A 6000-nucleotide genomic window follows, 5' to 3' on the forward strand; every position below is an offset into this window, starting at 1 on the left:
TGCAAAAAATGTTTTTTATTAATATTATTGTATTTTTTGTAATTAATTTAAATGAATAGGCTTATTCTATTTTTTAAATGCCAATTTTTGTATTTATTAATGCGTTTTCTTATAAATTGTGAACAAAAATGTATGTGTGCAAATACTTTTTGTACCCACTGTACATACCTTCAAGAATGCACCTTGCTTCAACATGCGCCTGCCATAAAAGTGATAAGTGTTGAAAACTAAGGGAAAACGTTTTATTCATGCTACACATGGGGAAAAACAAGAAAATCCCAAGCATCACATCATGTGTTTTCTTGTTTTTCCCAAGTGTTTTTTCCATTTTCTTGGTTTTCCCCAATGTCTTATTCACTATTACATGACAAAGTAGATTTTTTACCTTTTCTATGGAAGGTGTACTTTAATAATGGCCAAAAATCATATTTCTATTTGAATGTAATTTTTGAATTATTTTGATTTTATATTATTTTGATTTTGAATATTTAATAATTTGAATCTATTTGAATGTAAAAAACTAACCTTGACTGAAGAACATTTCTTTTTAGCAGAAACACTCTCATCAGTAAGTGTTGAATCACTGAAAGCATTTAAGCCAAAATAAAATATCCAGACTCTCTATGAGAAATTATACATAGGCCAAAAACTATGACTTTCTTATGAAAAAAAGGGTTTTATTTTCTCAATGCATAAAAATAATCAGTAATAAAAAATAAAGTATTTTTGATAGTAAAGGCAAAGTATCAGCTCTCAGTTAGATACTTTATTAAATTTCTTATGGTGCTTTGATTATCTGCAACAAAAAGTTGTCTCTCCGTGTAGCATAATGATCTGTTCACACTAAAAAAAAAAAAAAAAAAATCGGAGAATTCCACAAACTCATTGCGTACAACATCGGCACCAAAATCCTGAAATGAGAAAGAAAAAAAAAAGAGCTGCATGATACCTATTAGTGAGCCACATTTAGCTCTCTATATGCAAAAAATTATGTCCAGGATTTCGCAGATGACAAAAACTGCAATATGCAGTCTACTGCTATCCTAAAATACTGAAATTCCAATAGGTGGGATAATAATCTGCTGTCATGCAAGCGAAAGTATCTGCACAAGTGGACAGCGATCTGTGGGGATGCTATGTGCATAACCTGGATTGCCATAATGCTTTTTGGCAACACCGAAGATTAGTGCATAAATATATTTTGACCTTCTTCCAGCTTTTCAGTAGAAGTGCAGGTAAACAGAAAGAGCTTTCTTGCAGTTATTGAAATAATATAAGGAATCCACCCACTGAAATTCAAATAATAAAGATAATACATCACTCCCTCTAAAAGGTACATTTGCTAATAATACAAAGAAAATAACCAATTCCTCAAAAGAACCCATTTTTTGTTAGAAACCTTCAATCATTGCAATAAAGAAATTAATAATTTTCACTAAAGAAACCCATAATTACATCCTAAATGTCAGGAATTCACTGCATATTAAACTGCTGGGCTGCTGTGCAACTGCCAATGGTTTAATATATAACAAAATCCTACCATTTCCCCAAATAAATATTTTGGTACTTCCTTGTTAAAGTGGTTACTGTGCTAAGTCACCAAAACTGGCAAATTTAAATGCCCAAGCCGTAAAGTGTAAGTTTCAGCTAATCTTTGGAATATGGTAACAGGTAGTTTGGCGACATTTTGGTAAGGAGATAAAGGTTACTAGCTAGGACTTTAGTAGTGTACATGAATAAAGTCAAGAGTGTGCAAAATGCCATTTTTGTGCAAGTCTGGGATGTTTTTTTAAGTGAAAATAGGTCGACGTGCACATGGATACTGTGTATGTACAGTACTTAAAAACAGGGCAAGCAGTTTGCGATTCTGCACTTTCTCCCAATTTTGCACCTAATCTTCGTCATGATTAAGCACTTTTGTTCCATAAAATTTCTAGCATAAGCATAATTCGGCTAGCAGATTGTTGGAAAAAAATGTTGAGTTAAAAAAAAAATGCCTTTACTTTGTGAAAACAAAATGGCATCCAAACAAAAACTAGCAGGTTGCTGTAGCAGATTTGGTCGCCAAAAAATCACCAAGTTACCATAATCCAAAGATTAACCTAAATTTCATACAGTTGTTGCTCTAACAAGGAAGTACCAATATTTACTTAACAATACCAAAAATAATTTTTTCATATCTTGCAATTTTTTTTTCATATCTTGCAATTCTGTTTACGAATAGCATAATATGTTATTGTTAAAAGTCAATGCATAAATATTTAATAGTAATGCAACGGTTAAAATGTAGTTCTAATAAGATACTCAACAACTACTACTTCAGGTAACAGAACCTTACTAGTAAAAACTCAAGGTTACAATCTCATAACCAGCAGTGTTGGACTTAGGCAACAAACAGTTCATATTTAAATAAAATGGATTAAATTCCCACTACTGGGGTCAGATAATCTACAGAAATACATTACAATGTAAGTTATTGTAATGTATTTCTGTAAATTAATCTTGAAAATATTGAAAAAGGAAAATAATGAAATCTTAATCTTGAAAAAGGAAAATTTATTCAGTATATTTTAAGCTATAACTACAGTAAATTTAAAATAATATGCAACTACCAGACAGCACCCCAGATAGCATAGCTATATCCATAAATATTAAATTTTAACTTCATACATTAATACAGCAATCTTCTTTCCAACACATTGTTGGAAATCTGTTCTAAGAATAATTTCTATTTGTGAATATTTATAAGCATATTCTATAATTTATAAGACTGAAATTATTTTTCTAATATTCAGAGACAAAATTAGTTCATTTAAAATACTGTTTAAATGCTAGATACAACTTAATTGCATTATAAAACAAATTTTCAAAATTTCAGCTGAGCCATAGTTTCACAGCCAAATAATTTTATTTAATAACATCCTGACAGCAGTCACTATAACATAAAATTATTTGTTTCATTTTGAAAAATATTATTTTTTTGTGAGTAATATCACAGAAGTAAAACCATTCAACAAAAGATTTCTAACAATGGCTACATCTGAGCAAATTTAAGAGGCACAACTTCCCATACTTAAATGAATGAAGTGGGACATTTAAATTATGATTGTATAAAACTTGCACTTATCTCACAGCAATTGTCAATGTCTTCAATCATCCCCAATTTAAAATCATAATTTTAATCAGCCAGATTTAAAAAAAAAAAAAAAAAAAAATTGTCATCAAAACTTTCTAAAATGTTCTACTTTCAAGTGAAAAGTTTCCAGACACGCTTCTGTTCTAATAAAGGAGTTTTAAGAAATGGTGACTGTATAATAGTGAATAAATTCCCTAAGCTAAATTATTATATAGAATAGAGTCAATTCTTTCCGAAATGCTACCTACAAGCCAAGACAACATTTGTTGAGACCGAAAAAAGATATTTTCAAAATTTGATCAGGTAAAGAACAAATTCAGGAATAAGTAAGAATTTCGAAAAAATTCAAATCTTTTGTTTAAGTCATGGAATAATCATTCACATTTCATGTGTGATTAATAAGATCATTATAGACAGAATTTTTTCCCCTCCAATTTTTTAGTTTATTTTTTTAGCATTTTTAATTTCAAATTATCAGGAAAGGTGAGCAAGTGTTAAAATTATGCATTTAATGTGGTTGATAATTATGCTTACATTAAGATAAAGAATTAATGAATACATCAGTTTTCTAAACACATTTTGTTTGGGTGAAGTGCAGAATCGCCCACTTATTAGTTTGGCGCTTTCTACAAGAGTAAGAATTCTTTGACTTTTTAAGTGAAAATAAGTCGATGTGTACATGGATAAAGTCAAGGCAGTGCGCAATACCATTTTTATGCAATTCTTAAAAACGTGCCAAGCAGTGGGAGATTCTGCACTTTCCCCTTTTCTTTGGTATTAATGTAACAAAACTAATATACATTCATGCAATTAAAAGTTGGTTACTAATTAGTATTCATAAAATTTTTTGAATTTACTTAAAAACAAACAGCTAAATTTTATAAATTTTTTTTTAAAAATCCAAACTCAATTTTTACATACACCACTCATGGAAATGTTAAAGCTCAATGACTTTAGTAATTAGCTTAAAGTTATATAAATAATTTTAAAGTACAATTTTAAATAAGAACATTTTAAATTATCAATACAAATCTGAATTATTAGTTCACATCTTTCAGCGGAATTAAGCTAACTAAATACCAAAACATCAATTTACTGCATGTTGGTTATATTTCCAGAACAGGCAAGTAGCCCAAAAAACAGCAGAAATTCCAATTATTTTAAACAATGTTGTCTAAAACTATTCATATGGAGTTTAAGAATTAAAAATCTAATATTAAAATTTAAAAAATTAAAACTGCACATTTTATCAAATGAATTTAGAAAACTGTTGAACAAATATAATAAATAAAAGTTTTTCTTTCATATGCTATTACAACACCTCCTCATCTTTCAAAGAAACAAGTTTTTTTACAATGCTAGCAGAAGTTGTTAAAAATAATAATACTAGATTAAAATACTGAATAACAAACCACAAATTTAACATTTTAATAGGAAGTTCTCATACAACATATGCAAAAAAATATCAATAAAAAAATTAGCTGTGAAGGTTTTACAGAATTAAATTTTGTGATATTCTATTGAGTAAACATTTTTCTTTCAATTGACATTATATAAATTTCTTCTCAAATTGTTTCAGTAAATATTTCACATTAATTAACTTTTGTAATGTTCAGATACAAATATAGATTTTCATGTTTCCGGATTCAATTTTTTCCCCCTCAGGAGACAAAGCAAGTGTTTAAGTTTAATTAAAAAGGCGTTTATTACATTTCTATTGGATAAAAAATAACGGAAACGGTTTTGGATTAAAATTCGAAGCTAGCTTTCTTATTATTTTGAAACATGTTTTAGTATTATCAGAAGAGTTATAATAAAACATTGCACAGAATAAAAAATATTACATCATACAAATGAACTATTAGAAATAATAAAATTATCGCATTAGTTTCTATTTCTTTAACAATGTATCCGAATAAAAGTTCTAAAAGAGTGAGCAAAATTTATAATAAATTCGTAATTCAGTTGCATTTACAGTAAAAAATTTTAAAAAATTAAATATGATTTTTAGTATTTCATGCAATATGGATACCAGCTGACCGGCGTTTGTAATTTCAAATGATTATCATTTCGTTTCAGATTGCAATAACGGAAATTCAATTTTTTTGTTTTCTGTTTAATGCTGTGTAAAAGTAATATAATGAATTTACTATTTAAGGCTAATAAATGGAATATATAAAACCAATGTCCAAACGCCCATTTTTTAATTTTTTTTAATTCAGTAATATAATTTATTTTTCAATACACCGGACAAATCCAAATAAATCACAGTTCAAGATAGCATCAGGATGTACTCAATAAAGTAAAATAATTAACCTGGGAATAAATAAAGAAGCTTACCGCTATTTTAGAATGACAAACGATGCAAAGCGGTTCAGTGTCAACGTAAGCCTAGTTCCTCATTTAATGTGGCACAGGAAGACAAGGTAATTGCCTGGCTATTACCTACAGAAACTGAGTTTATTCTAAGCAATCAATGGGACAACTTTCGTACTCCTTTTATTAAATCCAATCTTAAAATCATGTGATGGAACCGACGGAAGCTCAAAGGGATTCCACCACTCACCAGCAGACTATACCATGTGGAGTAGCCATGATGTTGCGGCAGAGCAGACGAATAGGCACATGTAGACGTCACACCATTACGTGTTACATAGGGTTGCCAATATATGTATTTCCAGGTGACTGACTGCGAAAGTTTCGCCAAAAGTTTCCATTGGTTCCTTCGATTACAAAATTTAAGATTCCTTTAGTTTTACAAATTTAAAAAAAAAAAAAAAAAAGTCAGACTCCTTAATTTTAGAATTTCATTTGCTCAATAATTTTTATCTCCGATTACATTTTCACAGTACCTTTTAAATTTT

The 6000-nt window shown here is 28.9% G+C and overlaps 1 protein-coding gene across 1 annotated transcript in view; it reads right to left on the reverse strand.

Annotated features, from left to right (window-relative positions):
* Baldspot (elongation of very long chain fatty acids protein baldspot) overlaps positions 1 to 5744 on the reverse strand; it is a 47322-nt gene extending 41578 nt beyond the window's left edge. Inside the window, exon 1 of the mRNA XM_035355427.2 lies at positions 5477 to 5744. The gene's annotated coding sequence lies outside the window, so the exon portion shown is untranslated. The remainder of the gene's footprint in view (positions 1 to 5476) is intronic.
* Between the last annotated feature and the right edge of the window lie 256 nt (positions 5745 to 6000).

The sequence above is a fragment of the Stegodyphus dumicola genome, chromosome 8 (assembly GCF_044657685.1).
Source record: "Stegodyphus dumicola isolate Sdum_Otavi_A_Nest chromosome 8, ASM4465768v1".
NCBI lineage: Eukaryota > Metazoa > Arthropoda > Arachnida > Araneae > Eresidae > Stegodyphus > Stegodyphus dumicola.